This window comes from Lycorma delicatula, chromosome 10, assembly GCF_047948215.1.
Source record: "Lycorma delicatula isolate Av1 chromosome 10, ASM4794821v1, whole genome shotgun sequence".
Taxonomy (NCBI): domain Eukaryota; kingdom Metazoa; phylum Arthropoda; class Insecta; order Hemiptera; family Fulgoridae; genus Lycorma; species Lycorma delicatula.
In genome coordinates, this window is record NC_134464.1 from 18,383,835 (window position 1) to 18,400,937 (window position 17,103).

The window sequence follows — 17,103 nt, forward strand, 5'->3', positions numbered from 1 at the left end:
AGTTTTGAATTATTTTGAGCCTCAAATTTTGTACATAAAATTTACATGGAAACCCCAATTTAAGTGAATGGTATTTTCGTACTTCAAAATATAAAATAAATTTATTTTCACCAACCCCAGTATCCCACAATGCGACGAAAAATAATATCTTCGAGAAGTCGCTAAACTATTTTTTGTCAGACGAACGTTTGCGTATATTTATGATGATGACCTGTATTTGGTTCTGATAACTCTGAACCCCGTTGACCGATTTTTTTCAAAGTGGGAAGGACGACAGGTATTACCTTCGGAGAGAAAGAATATATTAATTTTTTGCAAAAATTGAAAAAAGGTATTATATATATTGGCCGAAATAAAATTTCAAATCGTTACTGAGACACTTAGCCAAAAAATATTTCTTAGCAAAAGTTAAAATTTTTTATTGAGATCAAAGATGAACAAAAAATTTTGTTTAATATTCATCCCCTCCCCAAAAACCTATTTTATATATTTTTCCTTTTTTAGGTACTGCTTCAGAAAAGGAGTTAATGGGAGTTTTTGCACCTATATTTTCTATGTCAAACCAATACAAAAAATCTTTTACCATCCCATTCCAGTAGTATGTAGTAACAAAAAATATTTTTAAATCTATTTTAAATTTAAATCTTACCTTGCAAGTTAATCGTAGCATTTAAAATGTAAAAATTTTAATTTTTTTGATAATCCTTTTTTTATTTCTGAAAAAAAAAATTAACCAACGCACCAACGGTAATATTGATATGATTTTTATAATTAGAACAATAATTGTTTAAATTTTTAAGCTTTAATTATTTCAATTATTGAACTAACAATTAAATTCTTTAAACGTAAGCGTTTCTTTATATAGGTTGATAATAGTAGATATAACGTACTTAATAAAGTAATAAAACAAATTAGAGAATTATCGATCAAAAATCATCTTGTTTACTGTTGAATTGCCTGGAGGTATATTTTATTGTAAATTTATTCAATCGTAATATTTACTATTTAAGGATTACATCGTTTACCTTGTGCTTGTACAGTGCATTTACACTACTAATGTTGTCGATCAGGTTTGGTTATATTTAACTTATATAGTACTATAACCCGTTTCGTTTTTTAATTAATTCTATATCTGTTTCTCGGATAACATAGTATAGAAAGAATGTAAAAGATTGTTTATAAGAAAAAACAATTCATTCATTCTTTCTTGGATTTTTATATTTCTCAACGTTTTGAAGTCTCCTGAATTGAGTGTAAAAAAGTAAATAAAATAGCAGTAACAAAATTGGTTCGATCTATTCTCGCTCTTATATTTCAGGAATGATTTTATCTACAATTTTGAAATGTATTATAATAACTTTTCTATTAACGGTGATTGATTTTTAATTATTTTACGAGTCCCATGATCTTTAAAGGACTAAGTATCTTGGAGATACTCTAGTTTGACTAGATCATTCGTGCATTTGTACTCAAAGTGAGCGGTAATGCCCCTTTGCGGGCGCTGTAGACCTTCAGGGGGGATGGTAGAAGGCTCACAGAAAATTAGGGCGTTCAGGCGGTTAAGGAAGGCGCGATGACTGATTAAAAAAAAAATTATGTTTTCCAGATATTTCAAACTAAAATTAAATACCTACTACACTAGTAGAAAAAATTAAAGGAACATTTAGATTTTATGATAAAAAATGATTGTATTCAAACTACTTTAACTTTGCAACCAAGAGGCTTAGAGAGATGAATAAAGCAAAAAGCTTACATATTCCACTTTGGCGGTATACTTCAGATTTCAAAAAATCATCATATTAAAAAAAAAACATCAGTGAGAAAAAAAGTTTTAAAAATTTGAATGTTTTTCTTCGTGTTGATCGAGCGCATGGGGGAAACTAATTGTTTTCAGGTAACTGCATTAAAATTGTTTAAAAGCTTAAGACTTCAACTTTAATTACCTTTTACTTCCTTGTACGAAGTAAAGGAAGTATTGTGATCGCGAAAAATTTCGGTTTTCAGATTTCAACAGAAATATCCATTTTTACTAGTTTCGGCGTGACGTCTATGATGTATCTCGCTCGCATAACTCAAAAACGATTAGTCGTAGGATGTTGTAATTTTGGATTTTGGACTGTTGTAACATCTAGTTCTGCAATTCCATTTTTGATTGGAATCGACTGAACCAAAAGTGTCAAAAAAGCCCAGAATAACCAAAAATGTGAATTTATACTTTTCTTAACTGCAGTAATAAGCCCTCATTGAGAGCTTTTCAACGACATATCATAAGCGGGACATATTTTCATTGGTTCCAGAGTTATAGCCAAATTAAATTTTAATTAATGAAATATTTGGATGTTAGAAGGGGAAGGCGTATTGATTCGAATCAGATTTCATCTGTTTTTGTTTTAATTTAAATGTATTGATTTATTAATAATTATTAACCTTCGATTGTTAAAAAGGTTTTACAATAAATCATAATTCAATAATAGTAATAAAAATATAAAAAAATATCAGAAATTATCAATGAAATAAAATTTTACGTACTTTTCATTTTAAGAAAATGTGTATATGTAGTTTAATAGGTGTACAAGGAAGTCATATGGTTCCCACATCAGATGTTTTTTGTATGTCTCTATAATTTTTCTGAACCGAAATATTCCACTTTAAAGAGAAAAGGCCACTTTTGTCTTTAATGCTGCGTATCTCTCGATCTAAGCAACGTATTCATACAAATAAATATGGAAATTAAAGGGTTTTGTTCTAGCTGATCTAGCTATAATGACAAATTGTCAGGTTTTGAATGTAGGGTTGCAGTTTTTTTTTTTTTTTTTTTTTTTTTTAATTTTGTTCCGAGCTATTGAAATCTTTAAATCTCATGTTGAAGTCTCAATTTTAAAAAAATTGAGACCCAATCTCAGCCTAACCCCAAGATCATGTTAAATTTTCAGTCATTAAAAATTTCAATATCTCGGCACAAAATTCAAAAACTGCAACGCTACATTAAGACCTCACAATTTGTCATTAAAGTTAGATGAAAACCCTTTAACTGTTGTTTTTTAAGAGCGCATTTAAAAACAACAATTGCAATTATTATTTTTAACAGATGGTAAGTTTAAACATATGGGGGGAGCTAGAAAACTTTTGATCCTCAATGTGGGCGGTGGGCGAAAAAGTTTGAGAATCAGTCGAGTAGATTAAAATGTTATTCGGCAGTATTTTTTTTTTTTTTAATTTTTAATAAAGCACTAATTTTGCCAGTACTAAAATATGTTGTCAAATAATTGTATGAAAATTTACTTCTCAATTTTGATTATTATTTTTTTATTAATTTTTGTTTATTTAGCTAACAACTTTATTTCATGGAATTTTATTGTAAATTAATATGGACTGTAATCATATCTATTTTTTTTATTTTATAATTAATTACGTATTTTGTAATCCAGCTTGATCCAAGATTTTCCGCGGTTTCCCTTAATGTATCCAGTAAAATCCCGGGCAGTTTGTTACTTTTATCCATGGCATAACATCTATACCTATTCCTATGTTGATGTATATAACGTTTTATTACGTACTGATCAGATTGAAAGATTTATTTAATTGTATTATTATTGGCAGTAATAAATCGAACCTTTTTTTTTACTTTCCTAAAGCGTATAGCTAGCTGCAATTATCCTTTAATTTAGCTAAGGAGGAAAGTATGATGGTCAAAAATCGGGTATCTGGTTTTTTATCGTTTTAGGGTCCAGTAACTTCATCCAGACCAAAAAACATATGTATGTACGTGTGTGTGTGTGTGTGTGTGGCCCCTGTTTTTGGTCTTATGTATCAGGATTGGCCAAATCGATTTTCTTCAAATGTGCCTCAAATTTATTTCTTTATTTGGGGTATTGATCGTATTAATTTTTTTTTTTTTAATTCCTTTAGGGAGTGGAGGATATCCGCGAAAAAATTCAATTTTCTTCAGAGGCATTTTAGAGAAATTTTATTGAAGCACATTTATTATCTACGATGCATATATAAATAATCAAAAAAAATTTTTCAAAAAAATCAACCTCCATCTCTTAAAAAATTGAAATATGTTTTTGTTCTTTTACTTTTGTTTTTCTTCTGTTTAAATATCTTTCTAAAATTTTGCTGAAAGTATATACTTCACATACAGAGATAGATATACTTTTTTTTTAATAATCAAATTTTTAATAATTAAGGCATGTATACTTTTTTTTTAATAATCACAGACACCAAATCTAAAGTGCAGAAATTTTTAAAAAATATTATTTTTCTTATATTGAAGAGGTTGTTAGATTTAGAGAAAACTTTACTTGAGCACGTGTTTTAAGCTTAACCTATACATGAATATTTTTAAGAAAATGATTCATAAAATTTATTCTCAACCTCTAAATATATACATATATATATAACTTTTAAATTTTAATAACTTACCTTTTTTACTGATAATATAACAAAATATATAAAGATGGGTGCTGTACACTCTTTATAGAATAGGATTTTATATACTTTTCTACTTTTTTCTTTATTTTCCATACTTAAACGATTAAATCTCTTCATTTTAGATTTTCTTTAGAATGAATATTTTTTGAGTCGATCGACCGGTTTGATGCAATTCTCCATTCCCTTCTGTTGTATGCTAATGTTTTAATTTTAAAATAATTTCCCACTTCTTTCTTCCTCCACAGTTATTGTGTTCTGCACGTCTGCACGTATCTTTTTAAATAAATTCATTTAACCTGGTTGTGCTATCTTAATATACAGATCATCAATCTAGTTCATTCATAACAAAAATCTATCGCAATTTTTTTTTTTATCAGATGTTAGAGGATTCTCTCACATTTTAATAACAGGAATTAAAAAAAAAAAACAAAAAAACTTTATAATGTTTATTATATTAGCATAAATTTACTTGAAACTTGTTTAATTACATAATCTTTCTCTCGTTCTAAATGAATTTTTTGACTGGATGAGAACGCTTTTCAAAAGTTACAAGTGCGATACGAAGAGGATTACTCGCTTCTCTCAGAATTAAGTTAATCTGTTAATTTTTAATTTCTTCCGATCGATCTAATATTATTCTTTTCCTTTGATTAAACTATTATCAGGGCGAATTATTTTTTTTATTACTGAAGTCGTAACTAAAATTTTAAATAAAAAATGAATAAATAAAATTTCCCAAATATCTCAAAATATTTATATATTTTGTTAGTTAAAAAAAAATTATATTTTTTCTTTTCTTTTCAATTCGATTACAAAATATATATGATCGTAAAGGGATCACCAAAACTTTTATTTATAATTATTAAAAATAATTGAATTTTAAACTTTAATCAAATGTAGAAAAGTTAAGCGGTGTCGTTTATTAAACTTTTGAGATTATATTATATCGTATTTAAAAACAAAAATAATTTGAAACACTTTTGAGGTAAATTATACTTCGATCGATTTAAAAAATATTACCTTTTTTACTTGTTTAAAGCGAAATTGTGAAATAATTGTAAAATGTTAGGGATAAATGAAAACAAATTGTTAGGGATGTAGGATGTAGAGGGTATACTGAAATGAAACGACTAGCACTAGATAGGGAATCTTGGAGAGCTGCATCAAACCGGTCAAATGACTGAAGACAAACAAAAAATGGTAAATTTTTTATCATACAAAAACCGGTAAAAATTATTCGAATTTTTTTTAATATTATTTTTATTAAAATTATCTGTCGTAAAAACAAACAGATATTTCTTTACTATAATGCAGTAGTGATAATTTTGATTAATAGTATTTTGTATTTTAATGAGGTTATTCTTAACCTCATTTATATAATTTAAAAAAAAAGTGGAGCATTTGTATTTCTGATAAATTTATCGAATTATATTTGTTTTTAAAAAATGTTTCCTTTTTTTCTCCTAATTTTAATTTATTTTTAAAGAATTATTTTAATGGAATAATTTATATATATATATATATATATATATATATATATATATATATATATATATATTTTAATAATATGTAGCAGTGTAGCAGTTAATACAGTAGAAATAAGATAAATCGGCTTTATCTTATTTAATACACTGGTTACCGTATGAATTAAATAATATTTGATGTAAATTAATCGACTAATCATTTAATACATTCTACTCGGGGAGGTAAGTCGTTATTATTTCTTCTACTGTTTAGATGTCGGGTATGGAATTATATCGTAACGATTCACTATACCTAAAGAAAAATTGGATAAATGGATGTAAAGATTTAAAAGTAAAAGATTATGTATTTAAAATAATATAATTATATTAATTCCATATATATATTTATACAAATAACATACCCTTTTAGTTGATTATCCGTCGTTGTGATATCTGACGTTATCGCGTATATTGAATTTAATATTTAAAATTTTTTTTTAATATTCAATAAAGTTTTTTTATATATTTAAAAAAGAAGACGTTGGCGATGAACTAAGAAGTCAGATGCACTTTCACTGTTACTAACCGATACAGTACTATGTATACAAACAGAACATACGACTCGAAGTCGTCTGCAACATGCACAACACTGAATGCGTTAATACAACCAACCACAAAGTAGTAAGTTAGCGAATCGAGTGAACGCTTCGTCTGTTACCGCCACTACCGCGATAATAACATTTAAACTGCAGACAAGACAAGGTGTATTTGTAAGGTAGTGGAAGGAGAATCAACAAGACCGTTTTAAAAATTAAATGGCCGAGTTACTTACGTGTAGTCGACTTAAGAAAATGATAATCGAATGTTGTAGGCTATTTTGTTACAGTTCTATTTGTTTCATATACAGTTGCCCTCCTTCCCACTCCTACTCACACCCCATTAATTTTTTCTCTCCTCCCTTCCATTTAATTATTATTCTGTTTCTCTTTCATCAGCATAATTAAATTTAAATGTAATATAATCTTATTTATCCGAACCTTGTTTAACCGAAAATCGGGTTAAACCGACCTAATTTTATTACTTTTAATGTAAAAAAAATAATAATAAAAATGCAGTACTATTAAATAATTGTTTCAGTATAACACTACGTATATTAAATTTTTTTTTTTTAATTTTTGGATGTCAACACAGTGGTAGGACTTTCCCGTCACGCGGCTTTTTTCTGATGCTCGGCTTACTCGCACACATACATACAAAGCTTAATTTAAAATATTTATAATTTTATTTAAATATAATATTTTTTGTTTATTTAATTCAATGATTCTAACTAAAGCGCGCACCATACCGTATTTCATTCACACGGGTGGTGGTTCTAGCGGCCACTTTAAATACTTTTTACACTTTAAATATTATTCATTTTTTTAATTCTACCGCTCACCTGTGACGTTACAAGATAACTACAGGAAAAAAAGAAAAAAAAAAGATGACACAGGAGCTGTACGCCAGTGCTATACTAGCGCTCCTTATGGTAAGAGAAAGTATTAATAACTCATTATACCACTTAGCCATTAGTTTTTTACAGAATTTTTGGGATGGGTTACGTTTTTGAAAAAAAATTAAAATATTATTATTTTTTAATTGTTAACAAATGTGCCTAAGAAAAATAAGACCTTAATTAGGCGAAATCTCGAGATACTGAGAGTGACCTTGCTCTACAGCCTCACCCCTTTGATCTTTTAAGTTGAAAATTTAATGACATCAATGCCCCATACGTAGAAGTAATCTGATCAAGTTTGATCAAAATCGGTCCAGTAGTTATGGAGATAAAAGGTGTTTTAGGGTGCGATACCGAACACACATGTACCTACGAACATCCGGAAAATTTCCATCCGGTTTTATGGGTTCCTTAGGTGTCAAAACGTCAAGATCCGGTGAAAACGGCATTTGCCCAAATTGGACTGTTACCATTCTTTCCTTCTGTAGCAATAGCGCTAGGCGGGAAAGTAAAAATATGTACGAAATTCGAGTACGATATTCACTCCTACAAATTGTATCTTTATTCAGTACAACAATTTTGATTCGCTTTATATAAAACCATCCTCCTAATTAGTTTAGTTAGTGAATCTTTATTACCTGTTGATATCCCGGAAGTTTTGACTTATATCTCAAATGCAAAGAGTAAATATTCAGTGCATATTGATGAAATTCCTGCTAGTATTTTAAAAGAAGTTGTAGATATTATTGTTACCCCTTAAAAGTTTAATTAATGAATCTTACAGCAGGTGAGTATTCCCTAGCTTCCTAAACTTCTATTATTTCCCCCTTTGAGAAAGGTTAGCATGTAGTGTATAAAATTGTAGACTAATTTCGTTTTGTCCGTATTTAAAAAAAATATGAGAAATTGACTCCTAACGCACTGCTCCTAAGCAGTGCGTTAGGGGTCTTTCCCTTAAGTAAACTACTGATATCGGTTGAATATAGCAACCGCATCAAGGAACTACCGCACGGTCCGACAAAGCGGCTCTTGCCACATTGACTCGCCTCTTGTGAGTGGCCAATTTTCACCTTGACCTCTAAGTTCCAGGGTGGTCCGGTCTCTTGCCCTCCCCCAAGAGCAGGGCAGTCAGACATCAGACATAGCTCTTGAAAATCATAACGTATTAACACACTTTCAGCATGGTTTTAGGAAAAAAAATTCTATTGACACAATGATTTTGGAAAATATTATAATTTCCTAGATAACAAAAACATTCCATATTCAATCTTTTGCAATTTCAATAAAGCATTAGATTTAGTACTATGTTTTACAGGAGCTGCTTATAATTGATTAAAACCGTACCAAATCAACTATAAAGAAGTAGTGGAAATTTCATCTTTTGATAAGAATACACGTATAAAATTGACATCCTCAGTTCAAGATGTAGAATGCGGAATGCCTCAGGGAAGGGTTATAGGTCTTTTGCTTTTTTTTATAGTTTATTAATGATCTCTCTCAAAATCTTGAACCATTCATTGTAACCCTTTTCGCAAACCAAAAAAGTGTGTCTACATCTGAAGATGGTTTTTTAAAAGAAATTGAAAAATGGACGATAGAAACTTAACATTTCATCGTTTGGATTGTAAATATGTAAATTTTAAGTTTGTATAAAGCTGTTGCATTATGCTTCTCAGGTAGTCGTATCATTGCTGATCGCGTGGATAGAATTCCCATTAATTATAAAACTAGCATTTCTACTAGCCACAAAGCGATGTTTCTAGTTGTTTTATAAGATGAAAAGTTATCGTGGGACCATTGAATGTATTTCGTTTATAACAAAATCAAGCCGTACTATTTTGCTCTTAAGCGTCTTAATATATCGATAAGCTGGTCATCTTTATTAAATATTTATTATACCTACACATATTGTTATCTCTTAGAGCTCCTTCAAAAAGTCAGATGAATTTTGAAGGTATCAGCAGCTTTGAAAATGACTTTTGAAGGATAAACACCTTCTCATACAATGTCCTAGCCAGCTCCTTTTCCTCTATTCAATCATATTTAGCTTTTTATTTATTAATTTTTTTTTTTGCCTGATGGTTTGCTTGGCATTCTCCCGCCACCACCCTATTCGGTAGCCCTAAAACATAAGACCGAATGTCCTGTGCCACAAACGGCTTCTGAGCCTCGAAACAGTTTAGCGACCAGTGTCCTAAATAGCTCCTAGAGCTTACCTAACAGCGTGAGCGGAATAAGCACGGTTCCATACACCACCGGCTTACGTGTCCCAACCGCTCACTTGTCATGTATTTACTAAAATGGGTAGGTGAACCCGTCAACTACTAAAAATATATATGACATTCATAAATTAAAATTTACTTTGTCTAGACAGCAATTCCCTGTCACTCCTAGGTCGCTGAATGCAAGCAAGTACCTGTCCACCATATTAAAGCGCTTGGAACCTTAATTGGCTGATGTCAGCCATATATCTCAAGCTTAGCTACTCACAGCGCGTTAGGAGTCTTTCCTTTAAGTAAACTACTGATATCGGTTGAACATAGCAACCGCATCAAGGAACTACCGCACGGTTTGACAAAGCGGCTCTCGCCACATTGACTCGCCTTTTGTGAGTGGCCAATTTTCCCCTTGACCTCTAAGTTCCAGGGTGGTCCGGTCTCTTGCCCTTCCCCAAGAGCAGGGCAGTCAGACATCAGGTGTTCATTTGACTGGACCTCCCCGCAGACGCACAACTCATCAGCTGCCAGACGGAACCGAAACAGATATTGGTTCAAATTAACATAGTTGGTAAGCACCTGGGCACCCGTTGCCCTTAAAAAACTAGCACGAGGCATACCATCCCCCCAGATCTCGTTTAAACTTGTACAGGGATCTTCCCTTAGTCGTGGTGTCCCATTCCAGCTGCCATGCTTCCATCGCGAGGCTTTGCAGCCTCTTCCGCAGACAGGAGATGGGCAACTGAATGAAATTTAGATCCGGTGCATTATTGGCCCGGCCCAAAACCGTATCACAAATACTTCGACCTCCCGGCCTCTTCACAATCTCCACATGACTGCCCAAACTATCACCACTAAATCGATTGGAAGAGCATTTCCCGATACGGTGATAGCCTCGTAGAAGGTTGTTTTAAAAACTGCAGTGCATACAATTAAGGTTCTGCGCCGGGCACTCATTAAATCTTGAACAAGTGCTCTATTCATATCCAACCTATGCGCCTAAACGGGTGCCGCGTAAGAGATCATGCTTTCGAATACACCTCGGTACACCATATACATTTGACGGCCAGACAACCCACATAGTCCTTCCGAGCAATCCTCCTAAGTTTGTGCATCACTGAGACGGCGTCCGCTGCTACTTGCCTAATGTGGTTGCTAAACAGCAACTTCTCATCAAGCAAAACACCTAGGTACTTATGAACTCTCACTCGGCTGTACACACCCTTTATACTTAATGGGGGGTTTTCGACTGTACGATAATTTGTCAGCACCCTTGAGAAGCATAAACTTCGTCTTAGGCACAGCAATCTTTAAATTTTGAATGTCCATCCAGCCCTCCGCGGTTGACAAGACCGATATATATTTAGCATTTTCTTGTTCTCTCCGATTCTCCTTAATACTTCTTCATTTGTTACATGATCTTGACATCTGACAATTATCATTCTGTGCCACATCTGCATCTGAAATGCCTCAGTTCTTTTTTTTGTCTGTCTTTCTCTGTTTCAGCTCCGTAGAGTATCAACTCCAACTAAAATATTTATTAATCTCTTCCTTAACGCTAAGTTTAACCTTCCACACAGCAGTCTTTCCTTCTTATTAAATGTCTGCTTACTTCTTGATATTCTTGTTTTAATCTTTACTGTGCAAGTCAGATCATGAGTTACAAAGATCCGGACTGAAATTTCTTCAACTGCTCTAAAACATCATTTCCTACATTAATCTCAATTCTCTCCTCTTTTCCATCTAAGACCATACATTTTGTCTTATTTTTGTTGATCCTCTTACTCTGACTTTCGCAAACTTCATTTAAATTATCAAGCATTACATTTAGTTTACTTGGGCTATCAACCAATACCGCCATGTCATCAGCTAAACGTATACATTCTACTATTCTTACTCCGATCTTTATTCCTCATTTCCCATTCGGTCAGAATTTAATTATTTCTTCCGGATATATACTAAGCAGTGTCGATGACATGCAGCATCCCTGCCTGACTCCCCTTTCAATCCCTTTTCTTTCTGTCATTTCGTCTTCTACCTTCACTTTTATTCTCTGGTTATAGTACAGCTCTTTTATTAGTTGCCTCTTTTCCGTCAACTCCCTTCTTCTCCAAAATTAGCAGTAATTTATCCCATCTAACTCAACGACTTTTCTAGGTCGACAAATGCAACATACAATCTCCACCTCCTTTCCATGTATCTCTCATCTATAGCGTCCCTTGTTCTTGTTCTAACACCTTTCCAAATCCCTACTGTTCTTCCTGAATAATGCCATCTAAACTATTATATATCCTGTTATTTAGATCATTAATAGTAGTTTAGATGCGTGTGTTATTCCATCGTTCATGTTCATCCATCGTCCAATCGTTCCATGTTATTCACATTTCTTTTTTTCTTTTCTGTTGGAACCATTATTGTATCCCGAATGTCCTCTGGCCACTTTCCTTCTTTAAGCATTCCATTGCATAGATCTAATTCCCCTCTACTGCGAATTAAATTTTAAAAAGAATCTGAAATTTATTTTGGGTTATCATTTATTTATTGCTTTTATTTAAGATTTAATTAACAATTTTTTTTGTTACATTTCAGGTACATAAGTGGATGTAATTTTTCGTAACGATAGCTACTGTTATTTATAAAACCAAGGTGTGCCTGTCAGTCGGTAAGATTACATTTATTTTTTTATGATATGTCCGGTTTATAAACAGAACTGATGAAAAATATCTCGATTTGTGCCCGTTATCCTATTTTATGTCTCTCTAGGAACTTCGGAATTACAAACTAAATTATTTCAACAAAATTTATTTGATGCATTTAACTTTACTCGATTCAAACACATTAAGTTATAATTTAAAATATTTATTGCGGCGTAACTCCTTTCTTAGTGAAAAATAGCTTTGTGCCTTTTTGATTATAAGGTGATGTTTAATCAGGAATGAGATATTATATTCCACGATTTAACAACCGGTCGGAAGGACTTGCTTGGAATGACTATGGGTTGTCTGGCCGTCAAATGTACATGGTGTACCGAGGTGTATTCGAAAGCATGATCTCTTACGCGGCACCCGTTTAGACGCATAGTTTGGATATTTGTTCACTTGTCCTAAATTTAAGGGGTGCCCAGCGCAGAGACTTAATTGTATGCACTACTTTTTTTAAAAACACGGTTGCTGTTTCTATTCCACGGTGTTTTTTAAACAATGAAAGGAACGAACCCAGCATTTACCTGACGGATCAAGAGAAACCTTCGTAAACCCTTAATCAGAGTAGTATCACAAAATATTCAATTAGTCATAAAAAAGTTATGATTAAAGTCCATATTAACCATTTAAAATATGTATATTTTACGGTAAATGATTATGCACAATTACCGGTGAATTAGATTAATCGCCTCCAATGTTAGACAATTTAATAAATACGCATATAGCAATTTATTAAATATACCAGTCATTTTACATATTCTCCACATTAACATATTTTACATATTAAAATAACAACTCGACTGTAAGCAGTAATTACTGAATTTATTATTTAAATAATGGAAATATTACTGTTAATTAGTCGAGGTTAGCGAGCGTAAGTTATGTTTGGTTTGATTATGTTGATTCCGTGTACTGACGAATCGTACGTTTATCAATATAACCTACGCTCGCTTCGCTCGCTGACCTCGTCTAACTAACGTTAAATAAACAAATTATACATGTTATTCTCCAACAATGGAGGCGGTTAATCAAATTCACCGGTAATTATGCGTAATCGCCGGATTAATCAAATTTACCGTAGCATATACAACAAAAAAAATTACGTTAAATAGTTGAAAACAATAAATATAAAAAAGCTGGTGAAGTATTGAATGACTTTTCCGGCTACATCGGTCAAGTCACGATTACCAAAATAGAATTTCAGCATCAAAATTCCCAATTTCGAATAAAAAACGTTTTTCTGACTTTGTCTAGTGGAGAACTCGTCATCGCAAATTAGCTGATTTCGAAGTCGTGAGTTTTAAGATTCAAATCCTAGTAAAAGGCAGTTATTTTTGAATGGATTTGAATACTAAATCGCGGATACCGGTGTTCTTCGGTGGTTGGGTTTCAATTAACCACACATTTCATGAACGGTGGACCAGGGACAAGACGACACTTCATTTACATTCATACACATCATCTTCATTGAACCTCTAAAGTAATACCTTATAGTGGTTCTGGTAGCTAAACAGAAAGAGAGAGAGAGAGAGAGAGCGAGAGAGGGTTTTCCTACACTGTGGTAAAAATTTAGGAAAAAGTTATTTATAAAGAAGTGATCCCTAACAAAAAAATGGTTTAAAATTATTAAAAAAGTAAATTATAATTTTTAGAAAAGTAATGAAAACAATTGTTTCTCATTTTGGGTCCGGAATATAATATATAGGTCCCAAAACCACCTTAATTTTAATAGCAATTTAAGTGAAGAAAATTAAAAGATTTAGATCCAAAAAAAACAAAAATATATTTCTTAGAAGTGAGGAATAAATTTTAAGAAAAACATTTCAAAAAATATTCATATATCGGTTAAGCTTATCAAATTTGTTTAATTAAAGTTTTTTTTCTAAATCTAATACCTCCTTAAATAAAGGCTAAAATAAGAAAAATAAAATTTTTAAAAAACTATTTTTAAACGACTAGCACTAGGTAGGGAATCTTGGAGAGCTGCATCAAACCAGTCAAATGACTGAAGACAAAAAAAAACTATTGGATTATTGATCCGGGGTTTATAATTAAACAAATCTTGAAATTTTTGATAGTTCTATGCATATAAACTTTTGAAAAGTATTTAAACCGAAGGAAGATATATTTCAATTTTAAGAGTTGGGGGTTGAGTTTTGAAGATTTGAAAAATCTTTTTATTTATATTTGCATTGTAGTAACAAATTTGCTTTAAGAGAGTTTACTCTAATAAAATGCTTCGGAAGAAACTCGAAGTCGGTTTTTACGCCATATTTCCCACCCCTTTAACGAATTTTGAAAAACTATAATATGATCAGTCTTCCTTATATAGTAATAGTAGAGCCAATTTTAAAGAAAATCGGTTCGGTCAATCTTGAGATATAAGGCCAAAAGCACTGCAACATAAAACATACATGCGTATGTTTTTTCGTCTGGTGGAACCGTAAAAAGGAAAGATTTGCAAAAAAACTGATACTCTATTTTGACATGATAATCATACTTCCCCCTATAAATCCATATTCATAGGAAAATTATAAATCACAACTCAGAAGGCCTTAATAAAATTTTTTTTTTACATATTTACGTAACATGTTGAACAGAAAATTACAACGTTGATGCAGAAAATTTCGAATTAAAAAATCTGATGTGGACACCGTATTACTTCCTTGTACGCCTACTAAATTGAATATACACATTTTTTGCTACACTTCAATTAAACTTATTTCATTTGAAAGTGAGATACGATCTTCCAATTCTTTAATAAAGTGAACAGTTACATAGAGCTAAAATATTAGTTTTTATTAAGGATCAAATATTTATACAATTATTAATTCAACAATCTTACCTAAAATATTAGGATAGAGTAAAAGTCCTGTTATTACTCTTTAAATAAATGTATGTATTATATCTATCTAATACGGTTTTTTTTTTTTTATGATCTAACCATCAACAAAATGAAAACAAAAACGAAACAGGGGTATGGTACTAAATTTTATTGCAATATTTATTATCAGGTAGACTGAAACAAATGGATAAATAAAAATAATACTATTCTAAATTATAATCTTCAATTAATATTAAATAATCAGGTGTTTCACCAAGTATGATGTCATGACTTCCTTGTATGCCTATTAAATTACATATACACATTTTTATAAGTACATAAAATATTATTTCACTAATAATTTTGTATTTTTTTTTTTTATTGTTATTATTGAATTATTATTTATTGTAAAAAAATTACAATCACAGGATAATAATTATTAATAAATCAATATATTTAAATTAAGTTAAAAAAAAGGAGATGAAGTCGGATTCGAACCTATGTAACTTCCCCTTGTAACATCCAAATATTTCACTAATTAAAATTTTATTCGGTTATAACTCTGGAACCAATGAAAATAAATACCACTTATGATATATCGTTGAAAAGATCTCAATGAGGGCTTATTATTGTTGTCAAGAAATAGTCAAAAATCCAAATTTTTGGATACTTTTGATCCTGTGGATTGCAATCAAAAGGGGAGGTGCACAACTAGATGTTACAGCAATCCTAAATCAAAAATTTCAACATATTGCGGCTAATCGTTTTTCAGTTATGCGAAATACATACGTACGTACAGACTTCACGCCGAAACTAGTCTAAATGGATATTTCCGTTGACTGAAAACTGAAATTTTTCGCGATTACAATACTTCCTTTACTTCGTACAAGAGAGTGAAAAGAATTGTTAAGCCTGTATTTAGAAATAGTAAAAAATAGACAATTTTTTTAAAACTTTGTATTTATAAGCGAGTGAAATTCGCGTTACCCCTTACTTGGTACAGTATAATAGAAATATTTAATTTCATATGTTTTAATACAAATAAATATTTAAATTTCATATAAAACTGTGACGAATTTAGATCCGCATAACATTATCATGTTTTGGTTATTAAATTTTTTTTTGCTGATCGCTTAGCATAAAAGTAAATCGCCTTCTATAAATGAAAAGGTGGACTTAACTGAATGAATTATATTATACAGATAACTTTTACTGTAACTAAAAATAATTATAATCATTAAATATGTACTTAACCGCTTAAATATTCTATTCTATTTTCTTTTCTTCTTATAGAATCTTCTTTCTTTTATAATTGTTGTAGTTTCTTTCTGCAAAGACGTCGACACAGCTGTTAACATTTCACCTCGTTTACATACTGGCTGCATGCTATTATGCTGCCTACAACTTTGTAGTGTGTATAAAAAAGTACAAGTTATAGTTTGTGCGGTAGCATAATAACAGTATATTGTATGAGTATGTCATGTCATGTCATCACATCGGCTGTTTCTACTTCTTCTTCTTCCGCCTCTTCTTCCCCACCGCCTATTAACATAAAATAGTTATCATAACAAGGTCAAATATTTATTATTGTTATTATTAATGCATATATAAATCGTGGAAGGAGGTTCTATTAAGGATATTATTATAAAAAGATCAGAAGAAATTTTAGCTTTGTTTTTATAATCTATTTATCTTTTATTATATATCTTTAATTTATTTACCTTTTATTATTTTAATTATGATAAAAAATAAATATAATTTGTTTATTATCTATAATACATCTCGACCTGTTATTTTATCTTGTTTATTAAATGAACAACATTTTGAGGAAATTTTAACTGCTAATTATTTAATTATATATTCCATTCATTTAAAGTGCTGTCCTGTATTACACAAACCGCGTGAAGTTATAATAGACTGTCTCGAAGGTTACACGTACAAATTATATGTTTTGATGTTTTATGATCTG

General features: G+C 30.9%; 1 protein-coding gene across 2 annotated transcripts in view; it reads right to left on the reverse strand.

The window, feature by feature from the left end:
* LOC142331214 (protein spaetzle 5-like) overlaps nt 1-16,567 on the reverse strand; it is a 238,633-nt gene extending 222,066 nt beyond the window's left edge. The window contains exon 1 of one of the 2 annotated variants that reach the window (XM_075376954.1): nt 16,389-16,567. The gene's annotated coding sequence lies outside the window, so the exon portion shown is untranslated. Of the gene's footprint in view, nt 1-6,319; nt 6,592-16,388 lie in introns of those variants that run through there. The other variant, XM_075376956.1, reaches the window with a different exon arrangement.
* Nucleotides 16,568-17,103: the final 536 nt, after the last annotated feature.